Raw genomic sequence first — 22,211 nt, forward strand, 5'->3', positions numbered from 1 at the left:
AGCCTGGACACAGAGGTATCCACTGTCGGCAGGTTTTCCCAGATTTTCCTATCCTCTGTAGGGAATGAAAATTAATTTAGTACCCATTTAGGGGTAATAAATATTGTCAGGATTTATCCATGCTGCCTTAGCCAGCAAATCTAATTCCTTAGAAACCGGGAAGGTTGCAGCGGTGTTCACAAAAAAAAAAAAAAAAACAATTCCTCCGCTGGTTCTGTTTCCTTATCTGGGATCATAAATGAGGGCCTCAACTCCTGGGGACAGGGAATTATCCTCGTGCACCTCTGCATCTCCCTCATCTAACTCTGGTAGTTCCGAGTCTGACTACAACATCTGTGGGAGAGTGCATTTATGAGAGATCAACAGGGGGGTTGAGGAGCCTGCCTGTGATCGGCAGCAGCTAACATGAAAGTGTGTTTCAGGGTTTGCCTTTCTTGCTTAGCCGTAGCTTACTCTAAATTTTTTTATACTTAAGAGTTGTAATTCTAGTTTTAAATGATTCAATCCACTCAGGTTCCTGCATATCACTACCCTGTGAAGGTAGTGAGCATTGGGTACACATTAGGAACCCCTGTGAGGAAGGTGTAAATCTAGCCTTGCAATTCATACTTGCCTACCTGACCCTCTCCATGAGGGAGAAAATACTCTGTTCCTGGACTTTCCTGGTAATGTATGATTGCCATCACCTGTGGTGAAACACCTTTCTTATCAATTAACTAGCTCACCACAGGTGATGGCAATCATACATTACCAGGAAAGTCCAGGAACAGAGCATTTTCTCCCTCATGGAGAGGGTCAGGTAGGCAAGTATGCCTTGCATGAAGTACACAGACTTATTTGCAGACATGCTTTAGCAGAAAACACAGAGTTAAGTATGAAATACAGTGCAGTATTAGTGAGACAGCACACTTATTCCAGACAGCCCTGAATGGAGTGACACAGAGATGAATGGGACCAGCACTCAACAACACAGACAGAGCAGCGCCCCACTGGGTGTCTCTTATGTGTAATTTACCACACAGCGGAATAACTGCTGACTATGTGCTCCCCCTTCACTATAACCCCCTGGTACCATACAATGGGTGATTCAGTGGGTCCTGTGGAGGAGCATTCTCCGCATGCAGCAGCAGGAAATGGCACTTTGTAGCCTTTGGTCCCGCTCTCCGGGAAGCCCTGCCCCCACAATGGTGCGTGGTCCCTCTATGTTATTTATACTGGCTTCTCAATGTATGTGTAAAAAGAGAGTCTGCAACCCCCTTTTACAAGTGTGGGCATACAGTGGGAACCGCGGTCCGTAGCCGGGTGATCGCTGTCCCTACATGCCGCCATTTGCAAAGGGGACCCACTAACCAGGACCCGGTGTATCACTTACCACACCACGTCTGCTTCATTATCTGTTAGGGGTGGCGGCATACTGCCGGCGTGGGCTCACACCCGAGGGGTATGAGGAACATCACCTCAGGAGCTCAGTGTCCTGTCAGCAGGGATACGAACCATTAACTATGAGGAAGTTGGTTTGGTCCCCTCCCTAAGTCCCACGACGCAGGAAGACTGGTTGCCAACCAGTGTGCCCAAAAATAACAAACTAAAATACATTTTAGAAAACTCTCTGGAGAGCAACAGAATGCACCCGACTCCTTGGGCACATTTTTCTAAACTGAGTCTGCAAGGAGGGGCATAGACGGGAGGAGCCAGCATACACTATTAATTTCTTAAAGTGCCAGGCTCCAATGGACCCAATCTATACCCCATGGTAATCAACTATTCCCCAGTATCAACTAGGACATTAGAGAAATACATGTTTAGATACATTCCACTGAACTTCTTTATGTTAGCACAACTGAGATGGACAGCCAGTCACAGGGCTAATCATAGGCAGCAATTCAATTACATGCAATCTTACATTGCATATTCCGAATCATAGGCAGCAATTCAATTACATGCAATCTTACATTGCATATTCCGGTGTGAGGTGTGGAAGACGTGCAGTACAGACATTTCCAGTACATACATCCTGGCAAACCCTATGGGGGTGCCAGGTAAAATGCACAATGTAAGGTGCCATAGCCAGTTTCAGACACTGGCCCAACAGTACATTGCTGGTAATTGACTTGCCCTTATAATGTTTTACTGCAGTTACCCTTTTGGGCTCAATCACGTTTTTCACTCACGTATACCCTTTTCAGACAAAAAGCTTTTACCCTGCATTTGAGTGCCGGGTAGTTTTGCCGATCCCTGCCTGACCCCCTTTCACACAGACAAGCAAATTACTGGGTCAAGAATGTCTACCCGGTAATTTGCGGATCAAGACAGGTATTTTGTCTATGTGAAAGGGTCAACCCAGGTCTCCGACCCTGGTATATTCCTAGATCGAAATATCGTGAATTTCAACCCGGGGTTGAAACCTTTCACACAGATAAAGGAACCGTGCCGATCGGCAAATTACTGGGTAGAATTTCTTCACCAGATAATTTGAATTTCTGTGTGAAAATAAGAATTTACTTACCGATAATTCTATTTCTCGGAGTCCGTAGTGGATGCTGGGGTTCCTGAAAGGACCATGGGGGATAGCGGCTCCGCAGGAGACAGGGCACAAAAAGTAAAGCTTTCCGATCAGGTGGTGTGCACTGGCTCCTCCCCCTATGACCCTCCTCCAGACTCCAGTTAGGTACTGTGCCCGGACGAGCGTACACAATAAGGGAGGAATTTTGAATCCCGGGTAAGACTCATACCAGCCACACCAATCACACTGTACAACCTGTGATCTGAACCCAGTTAACAGTATGATAACAGCGGAGCCTCTGAAAAGATGGCTCACAACAACAATAACCCGATTTAGTTAGCAATAACTATGTACAAGTATTGCAGATAATCCGCACTTGGGATGGGCGCCCAGCATCCACTACGGACTCCGAGAAATAGAATTATCGGTAAGTAAATTCTTATTTTCTCTATCGTCCTTGTGGATGCTGGGGTTCCTGAAAGGACCATGGGGATTATACCAAAGCTCCCAAACGGGCGGGAGAGTGCGGATGACTCTGCAGCACCGAATGAGAGAACTCCAGGTCCTCTTTTGCCAGGGTATCAAATTTGTAGAATTTTACAAACGTGTTCTCCCCCGACCACGTAGCTGCTCGGCAAAGTTGTAATGCCGAGACCCCTCGGGCAGCCGCCCAAGATGAGCCCACCTTCCTTGTGGAATGGGCCTTAACAGATTTAGACTGTGGCAGGCCTGCCACAGAATGTGCAAGTTGAATTGTGCTACCAATCCCACGAGCAATCGACTGCTTAGAAGCAGAAGCACCCAGCATTGTTGGGTGCATACAGGATAAACAGCAAGTCAGATTTCCTGACTCCAGCCAACCTGGAAACTATATTTTCAGGGCCCTGATAACATCCAGCAACTTGGAGTCCTCCAAGTCCCTAGTAGCCGCAGGTACCACAATAAGCTGGTTCAGGTGAAACGCTGACACCACCTTAAGGAGAAACTGGGGACGAGTCCGCAGCTTTGCTCTGTCCGAATGGACAATCAGATATGGCTTTGTGAGATAAAGCCGCCAATTCTGACACTCGCCTGGCCGAGGCCAGGACCAACAGCATGGTCATTTTCCATGTGAGATATATCAAATCCACAGATTTGAGTTGTTTAAACCAATGTGATTTTTTAGGAATCCCAAAACTACGTTGAGATCGCCCAGTGCCACTGGAGACATCAAAGGGGCTGTATATGCAGTACTCCCTTAACAACTTCTGGACTTCAGGAACTGAAGCCAATTTCTTTCTGGAAGAAAATCAACAGGCCGAAATTTGAACCTTAATGGACCCAATTTGAGACCCATAGACACTCCTGTTTGCAGGAAATGTAGAAATTAACCTAGTTGAAATTCTTCCGTGGAGCCTTCCTGGACTCACACCCTGGCACATATTTTCACCTAAGTGGTGATAATGTTGTGCGGTCACCTCCTTCCTGGCTCTGACCAGGGTAGGGATGACCTCTTCCGGAATGCCTCTTTCCCTTAGGATCCGGCGTTCACCCGCCTTGGCGTCAACGCAGCTGCGGTAAGTCCCGGAACAGACACGGTTCTTGCCGAATCAAGACCCTTCTTAGTATCTCTTGAAGTTCCGGGAACCAAGTCCTTCTTGGCCAAACCGGAGCCACGAGTATAGTTCTTACTCCTCTCCTTCCTATCATTTTCAATACATTGGGTATGAAAAGCAGAGGATGGAACACATACACCGACTGGTACACCGACGGTGTTACCAGAGCGTCCCAGCTATTGCCTGAGTGTCTCTTGACCTGGCGCTTCAGGTGGGACGCCATCATAACCACCTTTGGTCTTTCCCAACGGTTTACAATCATGTGGAAACTTCCAGATTAAGTTTCCACTTTTCCGGGTGGAATTCATTTATGCTGAGGAAATCTTCCCAGTTGCCCACTCCCGGAATGAACACTGCTGACAGTGTTATCACATGATTTTCCGCCCAGCGAAGAATCCTTGCTGTCATTGCCCTCCTGCTTCTTGTGTCGCCCCGTCTGATAACGTGGGCGACCGCCATGATGATGTCCTACTGGATCAGCACCGGTTGACTTTGAAGCAGGAGTCTTCCTAGGCTCAGAGCATTGTAAATTGCCCTTAGCTCCAGTATATTCATGTGGAGAGAAGTCTCCAGACTTGACCACACTTCCTTGGAAATTTTTTCCCTGTGTGACTACTCCCCAGCCTCTCAGGCTGGTATCCGTGGTCCCCAGAACACAGTCCTGAATGCTGAGTGTGCTGCCCTCTAAAAGATGAGCACTCTGCAGCCCCCACAGAAGAGACACCCTTGTCCTTGGAGACAGGATTATCCGCTGATGCATCTGAAAATGCGATCCGGACCATTCGTCCAGCAAATCCCCTGAGATCTGCCGAATGGAATCGCTTCGTAAGAAGCCACCATTTTTCCCAGGACTCCTGTGCATTGATGCACTGATACTTGGCCTGGTTTTAGGAGGTTTCTGACTAGGTCGAATAACTCCTTGGCTTTTTCCTCCCGGAGGAACACCTTTTTCTGGACTATGCCCAGAATCATTCCTAGGAACAGCAGACGTATCGTCGGAAAACAGCTGCGATTCTTGGAATATTTAGAATCCAGTCGTGCTGTCGTAGAACTACTTTAGATAGTGCTCTTCCGACCTCCAACTGTTCTCTGGAACTTGCCCTTTTCAGGATATCGTCCAAGTAAGGGATAATTTAGATGCCTTTTTTCTTTGAAGAAACATCTTTTCGGCCATTACCTTGGTAAAAGGCCCGGGGTGCCGTAGATAATTCAAACGGCATCGTCTGAAACTGATATTGACAGTTCTGTACCACGAACCAGAGGTACCCTTGTTGAGAAGGGCAAATTTGGACATGGAGGTAATCCTTGATGTCCAGGGACACCATATAGTCCCCTTTTTTCCGGTTCGCTATCACTGCTCTGAGTGACTCCATCTCGATTTGAACCTTTTATGTAAGTGTTCAAAGATTTCAGTTTAGACTATGTCTCACCAAGCCGTCTGGCGTCAGTACCACAATATAGTGTGGAAAAATAATACCCTTTTCCTTGTTGTAGGAGGGGTACTTTGATTATCACCTGCTGGATATACAGCTTGTGAATTGTTTCCAATGCTGCCTCCCTGTCGGAGGGAGCCGTTGGTAAAGCAGACTTCAGAAACCTGCGAGGAGAAGATGTCTCGACTCTCCAATCTGTACCCCTGGGATAATACTTGTACTATCTAGGGGTCAACCTGCGAGTGATCCCACTGCGCGCTGAGACTCTTGAGACTACCCCCCCACCTTGAGTCCGCTTGCATGGCCCCAGCGTCATGCTGAGGACTTGGCAGACGCGGTGGAGGGCTTCTTTTCCTGGGAAGGGGCTGCCTGCTGCAGTCTACTTCCCTTACCTCTATGTCTGGGCAGATATGACTGGCCTTTTGCCTGCATGCCCTCATGGGAAAGGAAGGATTGAGGCTGAAAAGACGGTGTCTTTTTCAGCTGAGATGTAACTTGGGGTAAAAAGGTTGGATTTCCCAGCTGTTGCCGTGGTCCCCAGGTCCGATGGACCGACCCCAACTAACTCCTTCCCTTTATACGGCAATACTTCCATGTGCCGTATGGGATCTGTATCACCTGACCACTGTCGTGTCCATGACATCTTCTGGGTGATATGGACAACGTACTTATCTTGATGCCAGAGAGCAAATATCCCTCTGTGCATCTCACGTACATATATATAGAATGCATCCTATTAAATGCTCTATATGAATAAAATATTTTCAGTCAGGGAATCCGACCAAGCCAACCCAGCACTGCATCTCCAGGCTGATGGCGATCGCTGGTCGCAGTATAACCACCGTATGTGTGTATATACTTTTTAGGATATCTTTCCAGCTTCCTATCAGCTGGCTCCTTGAGGGCGGCCGTATCTGGAGACGGTAACGCCACTTGATAAGCGTGTGAGCGCCTTATCACCCTAAGGGGTGTTTCCCAACGCGCCCTAATTTCTGGCGGGAAAGGGTATAACGCCAATATTTGCTATCGGGGTAACCCCACGCATCATCACACACTTCATTTTATTTTATCTGATTCAGGAAAAACTACAGGTAGTTTTTTCACTCCCACATAATACCCTTTTTTTTTTTTTTTTTTTTTGTGGTACTTGTAGTATCAGAAATATGCAACACCTCCTTCATTGCCCTTAACGTGTGGCCCTAATGAGAAATACGTTTGTTTATTCACCGTCGACACTGGATTCAGTGTCCGTGTCTGTGTCTGTGTCGACCGACTGAGGTAAATGGGCGTTTTTAACGCCCCTGACGGTGTTTCTGAGACGCCTGGACCGGTACTAATAGTTTGTCGGCCGTCTCACGTCGTCAACCGACCTTGCAGCGTGTTGACATTCTCACGTAATTCCCTAAATAAGCCATCCATTCCGGTGTCGACTCCCTAGAGAGTGACATCACCATTACAGGCAATTTCTCCGCCTCCTCACCAACATCGTCCTCATACATGTCGACACACACGTACCGACACACAGCACACACACCGGGAATGCTCTGACAGAGGACAGGACCCACACTAGCCCTTTGGGGAGACAGAGGGAGAGTTTGCCAGCACACACCAAAACGCTATAATTATATAGGGACAACCTTATATAAGTGTTTTCCCTTATAGCATCTTTATATATATCTCAATATCGCCAAAATCAGTGCCCCCCCTCTCTGTTTTAACCCTGTTTCTGTAGTGCAGTGCAGGGGAGAGCCTGGGAGCCTTCTCTCCAGGCTTTCTGTGAGAGAAAATGGCGCTGTGTGCTGAGGAGATAGGCCCCGCCCCTTTTTCGGCGGGCTCGTCTCCCGCTATTTAGTGAATCTTGGCAGGGGTTAAATATCTCCATATAGCCTCTGGGGGCTATATGTGAGGTATTTTTCGCCAAAAAAGGTTTTCATTTGCCTCTCAGGGCGCCCCCCTCCCAGCGCCCTGCACCCTCAGTGACTGCCGTGTGAAGTGTGCTGAGAGGAAAATGGCGCACAGCTGCAGTGCTGTGCGCTACCTTTAGAAGACTGCAGGAGTCTTCAGCCGCCGATTCTGGACCTCTTCTTACTTCAGCATCTGCAAGGGGGCCGGCGGCGCGGCTCCGGTGACCATCCAGGCTGTACCTGTGATCGTCCCTCTGGAGCTGATGTCCAGTAGCCAAGAAGCCAATCCATCCTGCACGCAGGTGAGTTCACTCCTTCTCCCCTAAGTCCCTCGTTGCAGTGATCCTGTTGCCAGCAGGACTCACTGTAAAATAAAAAACCTAAGCTAAACTTTCTCTAAGCAGCTCTTTAGGAGAGCCACCTAGATTGCACCCTTCTCGGCCGGGCACAAAAATCTAACTGGAGTCTGGAGGAGGGTCATAGGGGGAGGAGCCAGTGCACACCACCTGATCGGAAAGCTTTACTTTTTGTGCCCTGTCTCCTGCGGAGCCGCTATCCCCCATGGTCCTTTCAGGAACCCCAGCATCCACAAGGACGATAGAGAAAGGGGTATTAACAGCTCAAAAGACATACTAGTGTTCCCGCTAGGCTTTCTGAGCAAGGCACCGTGCCCTGTTTTAGAAGTTAAGAAATGCAAGAGTACAGGTGAGACAGACGCTAGACGCATGGCATAGCATTCAACTGCTGTGGTGCCCTTCGGGCTGGGGTGTATGGCTCACTGCCTGCATTACAGATCACACCTCTACATAACCCTGCTGCACAGCAAACTCCACTTTCGCCATAATAGCACCCTGACCTGGTCCCATTTACTTACAAAGTTCCCTTTGTCTGGAGGTTGCACTGTTCCTTTCTGGCGGCCAGAGTTGTTCACTGCATCAGCCACACACAGGTTTGTAAATGCGGTTTTATCTGAAGGGACACTGCAGGCGCAGGTTGGTGTCCAAGGGGAAGTGAAGGGGTATGGGGGGGGGGGGGGGGTGTTGGGAAAGAGGGTTTGAATGGGAAAGCTTTAAATATTAGCTCTAATACTATGCCATACATTAGTACTGACAATTCATAATGGTTATGGATTAATAGATCTAGAGTCAGAAGGTCTACAATCATTAGGTCAACACGGGTGGTCTTCAGTATGCCGGCGGTCGGGCTCCCGGCGACCAGCATACCGGCGCCGGGAGCCCGACAGCCGGCACCAAGCAACATATTTTCGCCATATACGGTGATAATGCTTTGCTGTCACGTCTTTCCTAGCCTTTATCAGCGTAGGAATAACTTCATCCGGAATGCCCTTTTCCGCTAGGATCCGGCGTTCAACCGCCATGCCGTCAAACGCAGCCGCGGTAAGTCTTGGAACAGACAGGGCCCTTGTTGCAGCAGGTCCTGTCTGAGAGGCAGAGGCCATGGTTCCTCTGTGCGCATTTCTTGCAGTTCTGGGTACCAAGTCCTTCTTGGCCAGTCCGGAACAATGAGTATTGTTCTTATTCCTCTCTTTCTTACTATTCTCAGCACCTTTGGTATGAGAGGAAGAGGAGGAAACACATATACTGACTGGTACACCCACGGTGTCACTAGGGCATCCACAGCTATCGCCTGAGGGTCCCTTGACCTGGCGCAATATCTTTTTAGCTTTTTGTTGAGGCGGGACTTATTCTCCCTCGTGGGGGTCCACGACCCCCCTGGAGGGAGAATAAAATAGTGTGGCGCGCTTAGCGCGCCACCGTGCCCGTAGCGTGGCGAGCGCAGCGAGCCCGCAAGGGGCTAGTTTGCGCTCGCCACACTGTCGGTAAGCCGGCGGTCGGGCTCCCGGCGCCGGTATGCTGGTCGCCGGGAGCCCGGCCGCCGGCATATCGTAGTGAACCCGGTCAACACCATATAGCAGACAATGATGCAAAGGTCGACATGGTCAGCCTTTGCCCCAAAAAATCCTAGAGAGAACTCTACACACAATGATAAACACAGAACAAAGAAATCATAAATGGTTTCTTACAGTATGTTGCCTTCAGTTCACAGCAGTCCAAAAGTGTTAAGGCCCATATAGACGGGAGAGATGTGTGCTGAGCAAACCGCTCGACACACATCTCTCCCGCCGCTCAGCACAGCACGATGTGTGCTGAGCAATGCAGGGGAGGACGGGGGGCTGCTCATTTCACTCAGAGGGTGAAATGAGCGACGTGCTAGATTGGCCAATCTAGCACCGGCGATAGCGATGTGCGGGGCCGCGAATCGTTATCGCTGAGGGGGGTACACACGAGTGATCTGTGCTTAAAATCTAAGCAATCTAGTCAAATTGCTTAGACTTTAAGCATGGATCTCTCCGTGAGTACCCCCCTTAACTTTATGCAAGGTCATAAAATTAGTATAATTCAATTTAGTACAATTCAAGTAAAGGCCAGTACACACGGTCTTTAGATGTGTGCTGAGCGATCTCTCTCTCCCCCCGCTTAGCACAGCGCGATGAGTGCTGAGCGAGGGGGCGGACAGGGGGGCCGCTCATTTTACCCAACGGGTGAAGTGAGCAATGTGCTAGAGATTGTGCCAGCATGCAGGACAGATTGCTTAGATTTTAAGAATGTTTCTTCGTGTGTACCCCCTTTTGGAAATAAATGTTCTAGATGTCTTATCTATGTGATAAGATATTCCAGTGTGTTTGCCATTATGTTACCACTTCATCTTTCTCATTTTGTATTGACAACATCCGGCATGACATGTAGTTGATTTTTAAAAGGGAACATTTAATTAAAGACCATACCAAAAACACAAACAATACTTCCCATGTGCCATGCTGGATTCTATTCATCTGCATGAATGGCGAAATAGGAAAGATTTTACAGAAAGAAAAGAAAAAAATGAACCTTACATCAATACAAAAAGCTGCTCTGCATATGGTCTTCATTTCAAGACTCCATGGCAGTCACGTGACACGCCACCCGGAAGTTTAGTTACACAGACCAGAGATGCCGGGGACTAACCCTACGGAAGCAAGCCAGTGAAGAGACGGAGAGAGGCTGCTGAAGGAGAATGAACAGAAGAGTCTCTGTACAGGAGGGGTGTCCGGGTGCAGGTTCTCAGGAGCCAAAGCCGGCAAACATCGCCTCCCCGGGCTGTGACTGGCTCTCTGCGGGACTTAGGGGGAGAGTTACCAAGCCTTGAAAAGTAACACATTTCACAACGATAAAGTACCAGCCAATCAGCTCCTATCTGCCATGGTACAGGCTGTATTTGCAAAATGACAGGTAGGGGCTGATTTGTTGGTACTTTATCATTTTGCAATTTATCACTTTTCAAAGCTAAAGCTGGCCACACACCTAAAGATGTAGGCCCAGATTTATCAAGCCTTGGAGAGTGATAAATAGCATGGTGATAAAGTACCAACCAACCGGCTCCTAACTGTCATTTTTCAAACACAGCCTGTACCATGGAAGTTAGAAGCTGATTGTCTGGTACTTTATCACCGTGATATTGATCACTGTCCAAGGCTAGATAAATGGTGGCCATATTGTCTAATCTGGCTGGTTGGAGCAAAAATCTGGTAATGTATGAGAGTAAATTACAGTTGACCATTTGCTTCCAAACACTGAAAAACAGACAAAAATGGTCAGACAAATTGGTTAAATCCATTTGATTTAACCAATCTGTCTGAACAACACTTTTCCGGCATGTCGGAGAAAATGGTCAATTGCCATTTGCTCCCATACATTACCAGACTTTCGTTCCAACCAGCCAGATCGGACAATAAATCTTTAGGTGTATGGCCAGCTTTACTGTAGTACATCTGGCCATTAGGTTCCAGGGAACGTCTGCACATAGACTCACTGCTGGGTGCCAGTTCCACAGGGAGTAAAGTCAGTCAGGAGTCCCTGAAGGTATCCAACCGGCACAGCCTCTGTCACTGGCCCCTGTAAGAAGTTCACAAATGCAGGTAGGATCAGAGGCAACTAAGGTGCACAGACATTTGAACTCTGTAGACAAACGGGACGGTGCCATCTACATCCTATATACTTTCCTTGAACACTACCACTGGCATCAAACCGAACAACGAAACATTGCCCATCATCAAGGACTATGCAGCATAATTACTGGAGCATCGCCTAGCTCCTTAGCGTTTTGTTAGAATTTGCAGAGAGACATTTACAGTATTTGATATTAGGTGCATGTATCTCACAGACTTGACTGCACCAAGAGAATCATACAGAGAATCTGAATATCTTGATTGCTATCTGTTGCTATTGTTAACTTTTTCATTGTTTAGTAAACTATTGACATTTCTACCTTATCCGTAAACCTTGCTAAGACAATCATTTATGGGGATATTATCAGAGTTTACGACCTGTGAATGATCCCATTGCCATTGCTTATTACCATCCATTCTCACTGTATCTCAATACCCAAGTAGCTGAGCACAGCACAATTACAAATGTCTGCATTTACTGTAGGGTGGGTCATCTATAGGTGCGGTTGCTGCAGAGACATAGGGGAGGCCTAAGACTTTTGGGTTGCATATTTTACGAGCTTAAAATTTCAGGGCATTAACATGGTCAATGGAGGAGCCCATTTGAAAAGGACATGAGATAACTGGTTCATCTCAATGCCAGTCCAAACAAGGTCTGCCAAAATAATTTGGATTGCCAAAGTTGTCCTGGATGCGTTCGTTATAAATCATGGATGGTTAAGATTGAAAGCAGACCACCCTTTTACGGTCTATCAAAGATGGTGTAACACATGCGAGTCATGCATTACCCTGCACAAGCTATTGTGACCTGCCATACTCTCCCTCTAATACCTAAATATCAGCAATAAATAAAACCTATAAATTTAAATCAAAGAAAGAGATATTCATCTAAAATGACATGTCAGCAGGCATTTCAAGCAAGTGTTACATACTATTCAGGTAACACAGCCAGCAGGAGTAGGGGGTCACAGCAGGTAGGAGCTGGGGGCCGCAGGTGAAGGCTAACGCTGGAATACATTACACATTTATCTGGCAGATCAACTGCCAGATCTGACTGGTTGGAAATGGATCAGAGCAAATGACAATTGACCATTTGCTCACAAACACTGGAAAATGAAAAAACCTGGCATTCAGACAAAATTGGTTAAATCCATTTGCTCTTATCCATTACCAGATTTTCTTCATTTCAACTAGCCAGATCTGGCAGATTATCTGCCAGATAATTGTATAGTGTATGCCCAGCTTTAGTGGGCCGCCTGACACTTATCACTGGTCTAGCAGCTCTTACACCAACAAGCATAAACTGATCATTTACAGTAACTAATATATGTAGTCTTGTATGAAGAACTGCCAGCTGATTACTTTTAGGTAAAGCTCAATACTTTATGTCAAACTAAGGTTTTATCTGACAGACCTGTATTGGCTAAACATGATTTTATATGGCCTTCCCCTTATATCTTATTCTGTGTCTTCTGACCACTTTTCATGTGTGTTTAGTCTGAAAGGCAGATTTACCTAAATTTAACATATGGTAACTTTTCATGATTGGAACTCAGTTCTGGAAACTACAGCGCTCATCTGCTGTAAAAATTTAATTGTTTTATAACACTGAAATAACCACATAGATATCCAAAAGCGATTTCACACTATACTGAAGTCCACCATGTTTGCAAATGAATAGGATGCTCATTCCCAATATCTTTACTAAGCTACAAGACATCTGCTGTAACATAAGCACTGACACACAGACATACACTGACATAAATGTTGAAAGCTAAACTAAACCCAAGTATCATTGCTGCCAAAACAGCCAAATGTTTTTGTGGATCATTAAAGATAAAAGAATCGTGCATTTTTTGCAAAAAAAAACTACATAAAAATAAACAAAAATTCAAAATTGCATATTATTTTTGATTGACAGGCAGAGGTGGTCGCGGCGTGGGAGGTGGTGTGCCAACAGCGTGGGGCATGGTCTGGGCAACAGAGGAGTGTCTGGACCGTTGGGGGGGGGGGGGCTGCTGGACGTCACACGCCCCCGCTGCAACCCGGAGCTGCGCTGGCTAGGAGCTACTCGTCAGGTACAAAAGCATCGCCGACGTGCAATGCTTTTGTACCTGTGCAGGGGGGGGGGGGGGGGGGGGGGTAGGGCCTGACATGCGGGGCGGACTAGCCCTGTGCCGACGTCCCTCCGCATGTCAGATTAACTGATCGTAGATGTGCTAAATTTAGAACTAAGAGGGTTACTCCAAGTTGATCGCAGCAGGAACTTTGTTAGCAGTTGGGCAAAACCATGTGCACAGCAGGGGAGGCAGATATAACATGTGCAGAGAGAGTTAGATTTGGGTGGGGTGTGTTCAAATTCAAATCTAAATTGCAGTGTAAAAATAAAGCAGCCAGTATATGAGCGGATTCGGTTTTACTCGGTTTTACTCGGTTCTCAAAACCGCATCTTATTGGCTATCCAAAACACGTGACATCAGTGAGCCAATAAGATTCGGTTTTGAGAACCGAGTAAAACCGAATCCGCTCATCACTACGCAGTATTTACCCTGCACAGAAACAAAATAACCCACCCAAATCTAACTCTCTCTGCAAATGTTATATCTGCCCCCCCCCCCCCCCCTGCTGTGCACATGGTTTTGCCCAATTGCTAACAAACTTACTGCTGCGATCAACTCGGAATTACCCCCTAATAGTAGAACTTTGCAAACGTGTTCGACCCAGACCAAGTTGCAGCTCGGCAAAGTTATAAAACCGAGACACCCCGGGCAGCCGCCCGGGAAGACCCCACCGTACGAGTAGAGTGGGCCTTGACAGACGTAGGACACGGCAATCCTGCCGTAGAATACGCATGCTGGAAAGTGAACATGATCCAGCGAGAGATCGTCTGCTTAGAAGCAGGACACCCAATCTTCTTGGGATCATACAGGACAAACAGAGTCTGATTTTCTGTGACGAGCAGTCCTCTTCACATGGATGTTGTAAGGGCTCTAAAAATTTAAGTACTCTGAGGAGTCAGTAGCCACTGGCACAATAGGTTGGTCGATATGAAATGCTGACACAACCTTCGGAAGAAACAGCCGACGTGTCCGGAGCTTAGCTCTATCTTCGTGGAAGATCAAGTATGGGCTTTTACAGGACAAAGCCCCCAACTCCGACACACGTCTAGCAACTGTTTCGGGAAGAAAATGGATAGGGCCGAAATCTAGACCTTCACAGATCACAACCTCGGGCCCATATCCACACCGGCTTGTGGGAAGAGGAGAAACCGTCCCAGTTGAAACTCCACCACAGGAAAATTTGTTGGACTCACACCAAGACACATATTTTTTCCAAATTCGATGGTAATGTTTAGATGTTACTCCTTTCCTAGCCTGTATCAGAATGCCCTTCCGAGCTAGTATCAGGCGTTCAACCTCCATGCCGTCAAAACGTAGCCGCGGTAAGTCTTGATAGGCAGTAGGTCCTCCTGAAGAGGAAGAGGCCTTGGCTCTCCTTGCACTAGATCCAGAAGATCCACGTACCAAGTCCTTCTTGGCCAGTCTGGAGCAATGAGGATCGCTTGAACCCTTGTTCTCCTTATGAGCTTTAGAACCCTTGGGATGAGTGGAAGTGGAGGAAACACGTACACCGACTGGAACACCCACGGAGTCACTAGGGCGTCCACCGCCACTGGAACAATACAGACAAAGCTTCTTGTTGAGACGAGAGGCCATCATGTCGACCTGGGGTATGCCCCAAAGATCTGTTACCTCCTTGATGGAGATCGTGTCTGCTGAGGAAGTCTGCTTCCCAGTTGTCTACTCACGGAATGAAGACTGCCGACAGTGCCAACGCGTATTTTTCTGCCCAGAAGATAATTCTTGTTACCTCTGACATTGCAGCTCTGCTCTTCGTTCCGCCCTGTCGGTTTATGTAAGCCACTGTGGTCACATTGTCCGACTGCACTTGAATGGCCCGATTTCTCAGAAGATGTGCCACTTGGAGAAGACCGTTGTAGACGGCTCTTAGTTCCAGAATGTTTATCGGCAGGCCGGCTTCCAGACTTGACCACCTTCCTTGGAAGGTTTTCACTTGAGTGACTGTGCTCCAGCCCCGGAGACTTGCATCCGTGGTTAGAAGGATCCAGTCCTGGATCCCAAACCTGCAGCCCTCCAGAAGGTGAGGCAGTTGCAGTCACCAGAGGAGTGAAATCCTGACCTTTGGTGAAAGACTTATTCTCTGGTGCATGTGTAGATGGAATTCCGACCACTTGTCCAGGAGATTCAGTTGGAAGGACCGAGCGCGAAACCTCCCGTACTGTACGGCCTCGTAAGAGGCCACCATTGTTCCCAGAAGTCGAATGCACTGATAAGCCGACACCCGGGTTGGCTTCAGGGCATCCTAGACCACCGTTTGTATCACCAACGCTTTTTTCTCCGTGTCGAGGATCATTCCCGGAAAGAACAACCTCCTGGTTGGTTCCAAATGTGATTTTGGATGATTCAGGATCCAACCATGTTCCTCGAGAAGCTGGGTCGTGAGAGCTATGGACCGTAACAGCTTCTCCTTGGACGATGCTTTTATCAGCAGATCGTCCAGATATGGAATTATGTTCACCCCGTCTGTGGAGGAGAATCATCATTTCCGCCATCACCTTGGTGAATACCCTCGGTGCTGTGGAGAGGCCAAATGGCAGGGCCTGGAACTGAAAATGACAGTCCAACAGTGCGAATCGAAGATAAGCCCGATGCGGCAGCCAAATCAGAATGTGGAGGTACACATCCTTGAGATCCAGGGATACCAGGAATTCCCCCTCCTCCAGACCTGATATCACTGCCCTTAGAGACTCCATTTTGAACTTTTACTCCCTCAGAAAGGGGTTTAGTGATTTTAAGTTCAGAATGGGCCCGACCGAACCATCCGGTTTCGGTACCACGAAAAGGTTTGAATAGTAACCTTTATTTTGCATATGAGGTGGTACTGGCACAATGACCTGTGCCTTCACCAACTTCTGGACAGCTTCTTGCAGGACAGTCCTGTCCGCCAGCTGAGCTGGCAAGCCCGATTTGAAAAATCGGTGAGGAGGGAGATTTTGAAATTCCAGCTTGGACCCCTGAGACACTATATCTTGCACCCATGGGTCCAGGCCGGATGACACCCAGACGTGACTAAAATGCCCGAGTCTCGCTCCCACCAGCCCCACCTCCTGGACGTGCAGTCAACCGTCATGCAGAGGACTTTGGTGTACCTGAAGCAGGTTTCTGTTCCTGGGAACCTGCAACCGCAGGTTTCTTGGACTTAGACCGACCTCCCCGAAAGAAGGTGTTGGACGGCTTGGCCTTTCTGGGCTTGGTAGACAGAAAGGGCTGTGATGTAGCTGAAGAAAAGGGTTTCTTCGGAGCAGGTGTAGCTGAGGGAAGAAAAGGTGGACTTACCAGCCGTAGCCGTAGAGATCCACGCCTCTAACACTTCCCCAAAGAGAGCCTGACCTGTTTAGGGTAGGGTCTCCACACTTCTCCTGGATTCCGCGTCAGCAGACAACTGGCGCAACCACAGTCCTCGACAAGCTGATACAGACATGGAAGAAATTCCCGCAGCCATGGAACCCAGGTCTTTCATGGATTCTACCAGAAATCCTGCCAAATCCTGAATGTTACGTAAAAACAATTCAACATCACATTTCTCCATAGTATTCAAGTTTTCAAGTAACGTGCCTGACCACTTTACTATAGCTTTGGCACTGGCAATAGTGGGACGTAGTATTGCCCCAGAAGCCGTGTACATGGATTTGAGCGTATTATGAATTTTACGATCAGCTGGATCTTTCAAGGCGGTAGATTCTTGAACCGGTAAAACCACCTTTTTTGAGAGTCTGGATACTGACGTGTCAACAATAGGCGGGTTTTCCCATTTTTTCCTATCCTCTACCGCAGTGTTTACCAACCGCGGTCCTCAAGGCACACTAACAGTCCTGGGTTTAGTGATATCCAGGCTTGAACACAGGTGACTTAATTAGTACCTCAATTATTTTGATTTAGTCATCTGTGCTGCAGCCTGGATATCACTAAAACCTGCACTGTTGGTGTGCCTTGAGGACCGCGGTTGGGAATGCCTGCTCTACCGGGAAAGGAAATGCCACCAGAACCCTTTTAGGTATCAGGAATTTTTTTCTCCATTTTTCCCAAGCCTTTTCAAAAATAGCATTTAATTCCTTTGATGCAGGGAAGGTTAGCGAGGCTCTCTTATTTTCAGTGAAGTAAGCCTCCTCAACCTGCTCAGGTGTTGTATCAGCAATATTCAACACATCTCTAATAGCCTCTATCATCAACTGCACCCCTTTAGCAAGAGATGCTGTCCCCCGCAACACATCCCCGTCACCGTCTGCAGTGTCAGAATCAGTATCCGTATCATCCTACATGATCTGCGCAAGAGCATGTTTATGTGAATATACAGCGGGGAGCCCTGAGGTACCAGAACTGGGCCAGACTGCCATAAAGTTCCGTAAAGCCTGAGTTGCAGATTAATTTTGTGCAACCCTATTTGAAATCTGAGAAATCAGAGGTTTGATAGAGGATAACCACTCAGGCTCCCTTGCTGGTATATGTGCTAAACCAGTGCAATCCCGATTACATGGAATTGGATCATCCTGAGAGGACATATCCTCTGCAGCATATGACACAGAGTCCCTGGACATTGCTTAATGAAGACCACAGACACTCCACACACACACACACACACGGGAGGACAGACATAGTTTCACCCCCAAGAATGGCAAGAGAGACACAGAGATTGGAGCCAATCCACACACAGCGCTTTCAATGTAAAGGAAGACCCCTACTAGCGCTGACTGTGCACCTTAATAGGTTACACAGTCTTAATGCAGCCTCCCCCCCCTTCTACAACCCCCTGGTACCGTGAGAGATAGCTGGAGTTGCTGTGGAGGGACTTGCTCTTCCTGGACAGCGCTGTGCAGGCAGGAAATGGCGCTGAAACGCTGCTGGGTCCGCCCCCAAAATGGCGCAGTCTTCCCGCTCTTCACAAGGATTATACTGGCCTGAGGAAAAATGCTGGCTGAGATCCACGGACCCAGACAGGCTTGCCGACCAGTGCAAGGTTCAGGCGCTGGCTCAGGGCGGTCCTCACAGCGCCGCACTAAGTACCGCTGAGCCTTCAGAGCACAGTTAGTACTGCGCTACTACCCTGTTGCCGCCATCTTCACCGGCCCCCTGCTTGTTAGGGGGGTCGGTGACTCACTCACCACTGATCTTCAGCTCTGTAAGGGGGTGGCGGCATGCTGCTGGGGTGAGCGATCCCCTGTGGCGGGGAACGATCTATCCCCTCAGGAGCTCAGTGTCCTGTCAGCGGAGATAGTGGCTGAGACCCCGCAGGGCGGACACTACTACTCCCCCCCCCCCCCCTTAGTCCCACGAAGCAGGGAGGTTGTTGCCAGCAGCCTAACTGTAAAATAATAAACTCTAAAAACAAACTTTTCTAAAGAAGCTCTGTAGAGCTCCCCTAGCTGTGACCAGCTCCTCCGGGCACATTTTCTTAACTGAGTCTGGTAGGAGGGGCATAGAGGGAGGAGCCAGCCCACACTCTCAAACTCTTACAGTGCCAATGGCTCCTGGTGGAGCAGTCTATACCCATGGTACTAATGTGGACCCCAGCATCCTCTATGACTAAGAGAAAAGCCTTGCTTATGCACACAGACCTATGGGGCCAAGCTAATTAACTCACTACCCTAACCTCAGCAGGCCTTTTTAACAAGTGCCACAATCTGTAACAAACAAATAGGACAACAAAGCACAAAGGAAATGGGTGCTGTGAGTGAAGGCCTGGATGATCGACTGTTGCCGATTACTGTACTCGCATATACCAAATAAATGTAGTGCTGTATTTTTTAGTTTGTTTCGAAAGTTTGAACGGTCCACATGTGGACTATAAAAACGTAAATTATTATATAAAAGAGCCATTCATTTGTAATAGCAATGCAGTGGAAATACAAAATGGGTTATTATTATGGAATCAGTATGTTTTACCGACAGACGGGAGGATGGCTGTCAGGTTCCCGGCAGCGAGACATCGAGTCCCCTCAAGGACTCGCTGCACTCGCGACAGGATATATTCCCACTAGGTTGGGGGCGTGGACCCACCAGCCCAGTGGTAATACCCTGCAGATGTTGGGATTCCATCTAGCTGTATTTCATCGGCTGTCAGGAACCCAGCGTTGGTCTCCTGAATGCCAGAATCCCGACAGCCGGTATTTCAACCGCATCCCATTATTACTTTATGTACGGAAAGTGTTTAGTTTCTGTGTTTAGTTGTCATTTACATAAACCGGCGAGGTATCAAGTTAAAGGTTTACAAAATGATTATATATGAATATGTATTTTTCAACAACATTATGAGCTCAGTCCAACTAATTCACGCCCACATGTGATGTCATAGCAACAGTGTGTAAATGCTGGTTTCAGCACTCACCTCCCCTTGAGGTGCTATCTCAACCTAGATTCATGGGTTTTTGTACACAGTCCTATGGGACTGCTAACAAAAATACACTAATCCAGCCGTACCGTAAATGCAGCATACAGCCATATTTACTTGCACCTGTGAGTAAATCGAAGCTAATTTGATTGACCTTATGTGGTTACGGTTTTTGCTTTTTTCATTTTGTAACTAGAAGTCTTACTGGAACCAACCTACCGCTGAGATTACTGAAACGGGATTGCCAGTACATTACACAAGGCTGGGCAGCTCTTCCAATGCCGGTATATTAGGAGGCAAAAATCATGAACTGTAAACTATTTACTTGAAGAAAAAGAGCTACACACCAATGCATTTTTTTTATCTTTATTTTATCAGCACCAGAAATAGGGCTCAATCCAATTAACTTGCGCCATCATGCGAAGGGGGGGCAAGTTGCTGTTGAAGCGGTGTGTAATTGCCGGCAACGGAACTCAAACCCCTACATCACCAAGATTTATAGATTTCTGTTTGCAGCTGCTTACTATGTACAATTCAATTCAGAGCAATGAGCCACCACTGAGTAAATATTGGACATTTACGGTATTGCCAACATCACAAGCTTTCCATTGCACCGCTATGTGATGCGAGGGAAAACACGCAATGGCGGGAGACGCAAAAGATTTAATCCAGTTGTGTTTGATGTGCTCACACCCGCAAGTGCGCAAATGCTGAATTTACAGTGCCACCCGATTCTCAGATATTTGTTTGCAGCCCCATAGGGATGCGTACAAAAATTAGCAAGTCCAGAACGAGATCAGGCCATAAAGGGGGCGAGTTCAGCTGCCGTTTCTACACCATCGCAACTCATCCCTAATTGCATTGGCCCTAATGTGCCTTCCTGGGACACCACATCTCACCCAGCTGAATCCCCCTCATGAATGTGCTCTCTAAAGTCTCCACATGCATTTATAATATGCATCATTGCTGCATCCACTGACTTATTCGATCACAACAAGGCATGATGGGCCTAAACACACAGCTCTAACACATATTTTCTGCACTGCTATTTATACCCAGAAGACATGCCATGAAGTAAATGTAATGCAAATCTACGTACTGTTTTACACAGGAGGAAAATCTCCACACCGCCTAGAAACAAGATCTGTATGATGTGTAATGATTAACTTGGGACCAGATCAGCATGAGAACTTAGTGACAGCTCCTGCATGAGATCTGCGCATAAGATGCTGCTACTAAAAATAAAAAATACAACGAGCGATGGCTGCAGAGCAGAGGCAGGTCAGTGTGCTGCAGCGCACTTTAGGCCCGGGTGACAGAGCCTGGGTGAGCAGCAGCAGCAGCACAGATCTGGGCTGCGCTCCGTGCAATCAGTCCCTGGCCTGCAGTTCCTAAGTTATATAAACATCAGTGTGTCACCTTCAGGCTGCAAAGCGCGGCTGTGCACTGCAGAGCCCGGGCTGGGGCAGCACGAATACAGCGATGTGGGATACTCACTGCACGCAGTCCGGAACGGCTCCGTCTAATCCCCCCATCTGGAGTGCTGCAATTAGGGAAATCTCTCGCTCTGCATCCGTCTGTGCCGTCTCTTCCCTCCTGGGCAGGTCTCGTTAGAAAGATGACATCATCCCCTCAGACATGCACCTGATTCTCAGGATACGGCCCCTCCTCCCACACACAGGTCATTGTGCTCCTTAAAGGGGCTACTGCTGCTGCTGCACGGCGGCTGTAATCTGCTTTTCAGCTCTGTTTCAGCCCCTTCTGCTGCTGCTCCTGACAGGCTGCGGCTTAGTGGGCAGCAGCCAGTGCTGTGTATAGCAACCGCTGCAGGATGTACAGTACCCATGAACACTGCACGCTGGCTATGCAGCTGCATGGCCTCACTGCTCAAATCACAGGATGGACTGGGGCGATTATTGCCCATGTATTCAGTGCAGGATATTACCGTGGCCTTATCACATAAAATGCTATTTTAGTCAGTTATATACAGTGGGACAGTGCTTGTCAATACTTTGGTTGTTCCCTCCGTATTATTATTATTATTATTATTAGTAGTAGTAGTAGTAGTAGTAGTATTTATGTATTTACAAGGTGCCACAAGGGTTATGCAGTGCCAGTATTAGTACACTTGTAGCTACTTGAAGCATGTGATGATCACATTGTGATCTGTTATACCACTTTTACACTGCAATCCTGGGTCCAGCACGGGTCACTGAACACAGGTTCAAACTACGTCACAGTGGCACTGACAGTGTGAAGGGGGCGGACGGCGACACGACGGGCCTCGGCGCGGCGGCGGGCAGG

At 47.8% G+C, this 22,211-nt stretch overlaps 1 protein-coding gene across 5 annotated transcripts in view; it reads right to left on the reverse strand.

Moving 5' to 3' along the window:
* The window catches only part of USP54 (ubiquitin specific peptidase 54), a 282,921-nt gene extending 261,260 nt beyond the window's left edge, over positions 1-21,661 (reverse strand). For 3 of the 5 annotated variants that reach the window (XM_063961329.1, XM_063961328.1, XM_063961326.1), the window contains exon 1: positions 21,405-21,656. The gene's annotated coding sequence lies outside the window, so the exon portion shown is untranslated. Of the gene's footprint in view, positions 1-21,326; positions 21,346-21,404 lie in introns of those variants that run through there. The other 2 variants (XM_063961327.1, XM_063961330.1) reach the window with 2 other exon arrangements.
* Positions 21,662-22,211: the final 550 nt, after the last annotated feature.

The sequence above is a fragment of the Pseudophryne corroboree genome, chromosome 3 (assembly GCF_028390025.1).
Source record: "Pseudophryne corroboree isolate aPseCor3 chromosome 3, aPseCor3.hap2, whole genome shotgun sequence".
Taxonomy (NCBI): domain Eukaryota; kingdom Metazoa; phylum Chordata; class Amphibia; order Anura; family Myobatrachidae; genus Pseudophryne; species Pseudophryne corroboree.